Source organism: Megalops cyprinoides, chromosome 13, assembly GCF_013368585.1.
Source record: "Megalops cyprinoides isolate fMegCyp1 chromosome 13, fMegCyp1.pri, whole genome shotgun sequence".
NCBI classification, from domain to species: Eukaryota; Metazoa; Chordata; class Actinopteri; order Elopiformes; family Megalopidae; genus Megalops; species Megalops cyprinoides.
In genome coordinates this window covers 1,655,001-1,661,565 of record NC_050595.1, presented here as the reverse complement: position 1 = coordinate 1,661,565, position 6,565 = coordinate 1,655,001, and the positions used below count along the sequence as shown (strand labels likewise).

Genomic DNA, 6,565 nt, shown 5'->3' with positions numbered 1-6,565 from the left:
TTGCCCCATCTGTTGTACTATTTGTTTATTCTGTTGTGTTGAGTTTTGATTTTGGCTTCATCTGAGAAAGGAAGATGTTGCACATACGACCTTCTGAACAGTTTAGGAGAGAGCCATCCCTTCGTTTTCAAAATCAGAATGTGTTTTTATGTGTTGGGAATTTGAATTGGGGACTGCTACCAGCTACGTTACTGAGGGAGTCATGGGAAATGCGGTTCTTTACATTTGCGGACCTTATTGGTGGAATCATTCATTCGTTCGTTCGGCAGATGCTCTTATCCAGAGCAAGAGGGCAGAAGTGTGTCCATGCAAGTTAAATAAGCAACAGTGTCAGACCAGGCTAACAGCACTCCCACACCAGTGAGTATGAATATAACACTATTCAAGTGCTACCACAACTTAATTTGAGCCAATCTGAACTTAGCCTAGAAAACTAAAGGAAGTTAAACTTCCGTATATCTCAATGTCACTTGATCACGATATCCATAACACATTGCGATACTACAGTAAGCAGCAAGTAATGCAAGTAGCAGGTGCTGGGATGGGACTAAAGTTGAACTGAGATACAGTTAAAAACGGTGGGTTTTCAGTCTGCGTCGGAAAATGGTCAGGGCTTCTGCTGTCCATACGCCTGTGGGGAGTTCGTTCCACCACTGAGGGACCAGTGCAGACGGGCGTCATGGCTGAGAGGGGCGGCCTTGGGAGGGAACAGTTGCCTCATGGTTGCAGAGCATGGTGATCTGGCCAATACACATGGTTTGAAGACCGATTGTGGGTATGAGGGGGCTGTCCCATTCACTGTCCTGCATGCCAGCACCAAGGTTTTGGACTTGATGCGAGTGATAACAGTAGCTTGACTATGTTTAGGGAGGTTGCAGATTAGTCGTGCAGCTGCATTCTGGATTAGTTGCAGGGGTTTGGGGGATAAGAGGGAGGGAGTAAGAGTAGTCCGGGTGTGTGAAGACCAGGGCCTAAATTAGGGGCTGAACTAGTTTTAGAATAGTTTATGGCAGCCATTTTGTTTGTCTAATAGCGGCCATTTTGTTCAGTGTAGAAAGAATTTGTGAATACATTTTAAAGAGGAGCCCCAAAGAATAAAAAACAAGTAAAAGTTGCCAATACATCTATCAGTCTGGAGATGGCATTCATTTAATACATACAACAAGGCAATAATCACCATAAAAGATCTAATTTAAAGGCTTGTGATGACCATGTTTCTTTGGAGACATGTCTCCATGTGTGTATATGAATATTTCAATAACATAACAGCCTTTATTCACAATATGTATTAAGTCCATATGTTGGATGAAATACAGAATGTTTTTTCAATGGTATGATTTTAGCAGCAACCAACAAATTTCTTGGTTGCCAGACTTGACTGCCAAACAAACTTTGTAAGGCAAAATCAAACTGTTTTTACAAAGATATGAGTAAAGCAAAACAACCCCAAACACAGTTTTAAGTTAGAAATCATGCTTACCAATAAGGAGAAAATTGAATTTTCAAACCCAGTCACATGTGAGGTGGCCAGTGGCAGGTGACTCACCTGAAGTGGGCTTTGCTGCCCTCTGCAGGAGGTTTTGCTCATTAAAGATTCTGCCATCCCTGGCAGCCTGTTAGAGGAAATGCAGTTACTTGAGAGGAGAAAAGACACAGTCAGCACTACAAACCTGCACATCAACACACAGCTGCACTGTGGCCCTGCAGAATACAAGCGCTGCTCATAATGCGACGTCAGACTCAGTATACTCAGGGTACTCCAGTGCTGGAATAAGCTTCCCACAGGGATCAGGACAGCGGAATCACTGGCCATCTTCCGATGCAGACTGAAGACCCACATCCTCACACTGCACCTCGGTTCCACTGCAATCCCAGCCCCCTAACGCCTGCTACCTGTATTACTTACTGTTTATTTTACGTGTGTTATTGCAATGTGTTATGGATACTGTGATCTAGTGACTGTGATGAATGGTAGTGTGTGCACTTTGCTTCCCTTATTTTCTAAGCTGTCTAGTCAGATTTGCACAAGTTAACTTGTGGTGGGGCTTGAATAGTGTTGTGCTCACACTCACTGGTCTGGGAGTGCTGCTAGCCTGGTCTGACACTGATGCTCATTCAACTTGGATGGATACTTCTGTTCTATTGTGCTGGAAGTAGCTCTTGATAAGAGTGTCTGCTAAATTAATGTAATGTAATTCATGTAACAGGAATGAAGCCCTCTCTCTGAAGAAAAAAAGAATGCTGTCCTTCTGTGATTGGGTGATGCCAATCTGACAGAGACCAGTGCTGTTTTAAGACCTTGATTGCAACAGGATGTCAAGAACTCCACATTCGTGAAAGTCAGTGAGGTAAAGTAAGTGAGAGGTTGTGTTCACGGCTCTGTTCATGGTGCGTAAACTCAACCCAGCAGCAAGACAACTGCAGTGATAAAGAGCAGAGAGGTCTTTATCAGGCAGGGGGTTTAGCTCACTGCTGCAATCTGATTGGCTGGGGATATGAATCCCCTCTGACACACGGGAAAGCAGAAAGATGATCCCTGCATGACCTGGAGACTCTGACAGACAGCAGGGCCTCTTGGTCCTTTACCTACCAGTTTCAGTATGTGTTTGTAGTCCACAGAACTGGCTCCTGGTGTGAGCTGCTTCACTAGAGAATCAATAAAGGAAGAAAATATTAGAAATCTCTGCTTAATGATAGCCTGAAACGCAAAATGTGCCCCGAAATAATTTTGTTGTTATGTCAGCTGAGAGACACCATGGACAGAAGAAAGAACAGCCGTGTCACTTCCTGTGTATCGAGCTGTAAGCCGCACTGAGAGGAGGGGTCAGCGCTGGGCTGCTCAGTGCAGCTAACAGTCTAAAGCAGAGTCCGCATGAAGCATCAGGCATAGCGGCAGAACTCAGGGATGCAGGAAATGGCCACCATGTGACTCGCTTCCTGCTTCAACACCTTATGATCCCGAACTCTGGTCTCATAGCCCCCTGTGATATTTTGGGGAGGCGGCAGGCGGCTGGATCGGGGTGCTTTCCGCTCTCACCCCCGTAGACGAGCTCGGCCTCGCTCTGACTCGGCAGAATATGAGTAAAATATGAGTAAAAATATGCTTTATGCTTCACAGGAAAAAATGTAGATATTCATGTTTTTTGCTTTTATTTTTAAAAATATAGTAATCTTGATTGCATTGCACAGAGCATATTAGTTTTCATTTGACAGCTGTTTCCTTGAGTCTAGACCACAAATATTCAATTAGATCGAGGTCTGGCTATGGAGATAATCAGATGAAAACATGTATTTTGTGCTCGGTTAACCATTTCTTTGTAGATTTGGACGGACATTTTGGATCACTGTCACCCCAGAATGTTCACCTCAGCCACGTTTGAGCTTCCTGGCAGAGGGAGCCAGAGCTTTAGCCAAACTATCCTGGATTATGATAGAGTTCATAACCCCTCCATCTAAGTGCTCCAGATGCAGAACAACCCCAAAACATAATGACCCCATTCACAGTGGAAATGGGTTCTTTCCATAAGCTTCACCTTCTTATGCTTTAAGTGAATGAGCATCTCCAAAAAGCTCTGTTTCCATTTTACTTGACCATGAGGCATGATTGCAGCTGCCATTCATATGCAAATTTAAGTTGCCTCTTTTTGCAGCTTGCCTTCAAAAGGAGCTTCCTCCTTTCCACTTGACAATGAATGCAACATTCATGTATGCAACACTGAATTGTTCTTTTCTGACACTTGACACTGGTAACAGGAAGTTGCCAAATTTGTTTGCAGATCCCCAGCGATGTCTTCAGGTTTAAAATTGCTTTCCAAACCGCCTGCCTCCCAGCCCATGGTGAGAGAGCCGTGCGTGCTCTCACTGGCAGCGTTACGGGGCCAGCAGCTTCAAATTCCCTGTTAATGGAAGTGAAAATTCATAGATTCAGCTTTCGGTAAATTCGTTATATTCATCTGTCAAATTGTGGAGGACAATGACATGTTGGAGCTCTCTGGCTTAAACCATGATCGTTTCTGATACTGCTGAATCTTGGCGAATCTGAAAGTTGGAGTAGATTTGGTCAGTTTTTTAAAGGCTATTTAAAGGTGTGAATAAATGTGACCCTCCTGTTTTCTGGATTAAAATTATTGGTGAGAAATTTGAATGTGGTTGTTTCAGTGCTGTGAAAGTTATAGAATGACGTGTTTTTTTGTTTTGTAGCATTTCTGTTTGGATAGGGTATGAATAAATATGGGAGCGCTGTAGACAGATATGCCCTGTACTTAAAGTAATTAATATATGTTAAACCTCAGCTGTAAAATAAATGAATTTTAATGAAAACGATGGAAATGTTATGTAAATAAATGCATTTGCAGTGATAAATTGACATGGTGAGAGTACCACTGACACTGGTCATTTAAGATTAGTGTATTTTATGAAGAACTAGACTGTGAGCAATTGAGATTTTATTAAAAACCACATATAAAAGCACATGAGAAACTGCTCTTTCAGGATGAAAACACATTGTGAATAGCTCACTTATCACTTATCACAATCCTGTATAATGATGACACAAGTTATACAGCATGAGAAAGAAGTACAGATTGTTGCTCGTCAGGTTAGGTAGCCTATGTTAAAAGCATTGGCCCTGTTCTTCACCTCGGTCAGGCTGACAGGTGCATCGCTGACACCTGCAGTATCAGCAGGAGAACCTGCACCTGGTGATGACAGGTCATCCTTTTATTCCAGCCATCACATGATCTTTGAACTTTGCCCTTCTGCAGTGATGTGGACTGTGCAATGCATTCACCAAAAATGTGTGAATTTGAATAAAGTCAATTTCATAAACATATTCTCACATATTCTCTCTTTTTCTTTCTGCATAGTTTCCAAAGTTCTGTATGGAGAGCTCAAGCCGTCATAATGCTTTGAACAGCACGTTTAACAGTATGTTCAATCCACAGTGTTCCAACCTCAGCCCACTGGTAGTCACCCCCTCCCTGCTGATGTTCCCTAAGAAACCTGAGGACCTGATCATTCACTGTGGAGTCAAGCAGGCAAATGGAGCTATGAGATGCTGCAAAGCTGTGGAATTGTGTTACTGTGAAAACTTCCTACGTTTGTCTCCTTACACCACCTCATTCCCGTCGTTCATCCTCCACAACGAAGCTGTGTGTGATATGAAGGTGTTCACAGTATTATTTTTGTTAAATGAATGCCTTTCCATTGGAATGTAGATCTCAAAATGGGTTCCTCACAGAGGCAGTGCATCACAGCAGGGAAAAGCAGGCCAGGAATGGGCCTGGTAATTTGCACTTTGCAGAGCCCTGGACTTGTGTGTTTGGATCAATGCTGCACATATTCACTGATCTCTCCCTCTGTGCTTCCCCCCCAACACAGCCCAGCTTTCAACCGGCACAGGGATCAGCCTGCATTCAGAACAAGTGCCACAGATCTGTAAATCATATCGATGGCTCATTATTGTTGCAAAACCCCACTACATTACCAGTATGAAATTGATTGAATCAGCACAGCGCAGTCCAGCGAAAAGGGCTGTGGTATTTAAAAATTTCACATGGGACTCTCTCTTGGACACAAGGGTTGTGTTTTGTATGGTCACCTCCAGGAAGGAGGGTTAGTGAGCTAGATCAAGCTGAGAAACAGACTGATAAATGTTAGGATTGATTGGTACAAGTAATCAACTAACTGTAGCTTTAGCTGACAACTGATTATTTGATGTACATGTGTGTTCTAAACAGTAGTTCAGAGACTGAATGAGTGTATCGTGCATTTTTTGCATTGCATTCTGCATTAGAAGAATATTCCTCCTTTCTTTAACCATATTTCATACTAAAAACACTTTTTGTGCATTAAAATATCAGTGGTTTATTTCAGATTTCAAGAAATAATGTTATCAGCACCAGAAAGAGGAGGAGACCTAGCGCAACCCAGTTACACCTTTCACACCGTTGCGTTTGCATCTGTGTAATGTACTGTATATTAATGCTGTGACAGTCTGTCTCAGACTGTCGCTTTCCGCTGGTGGGATCCCACCTGGTTTTATTCAGGTGTAGCCAGAGAGGAGGGGAAATTGCATTGGAGAGAGGTTCCAATGTAGTGTCTGTGGGTTTAGATCAGGCGCTCAATACGCGGCAGCTAATCTAGGCTCCTCTGTGCCTGCCCGTTGTCTGCTCATCTGGACAGTTATTGAGAGAGTCACTTCTGTGCAAATAAAGCGTGTTTAAAAATATAGTCCGTTCACTATGATTGTAGTCTGTGTTTGTTTTGTTGTGTTTAATTTGATCCTAGCTTCAAGGCAGCCTCTCCCGGTATATAAACAGACATTTGTATGAAATTCTGAGCGCGCCGTGGGAGTTGTGTGCGTGGGAATGTGGCACGAGTGAAGAATGCTTGCGCCGCTTTTGTCGTTGGACTCCCATTAATTAATATCCGAGAGGGGCAGAGATTAGTGATGTATTCATTTTAGGCGTAAAGTCCCCGACTAAAAAGTTTTCAAACCAGGAGCCTTGCGATCCGAGCCATTGGCAGGAAATGTTTCAAGTATAACTACCGTTTTCACCTGAAA

The 6,565-nt window shown here is 43.1% G+C and overlaps 1 protein-coding gene across 1 annotated transcript in view; it reads left to right on the top strand.

The window, feature by feature from the left end:
* Nucleotides 1-6,535: 6,535 nt before the first annotated feature.
* ripor1 (RHO family interacting cell polarization regulator 1) overlaps nt 6,536-6,565 on the top strand; it is a 67,404-nt gene continuing 67,374 nt past the window's right edge. Inside the window, exon 1 of the mRNA XM_036543393.1 lies at nt 6,536-6,565. This exon is cut by the window's right edge and continues 34 nt beyond it. The gene's annotated coding sequence lies outside the window, so the exon portion shown is untranslated.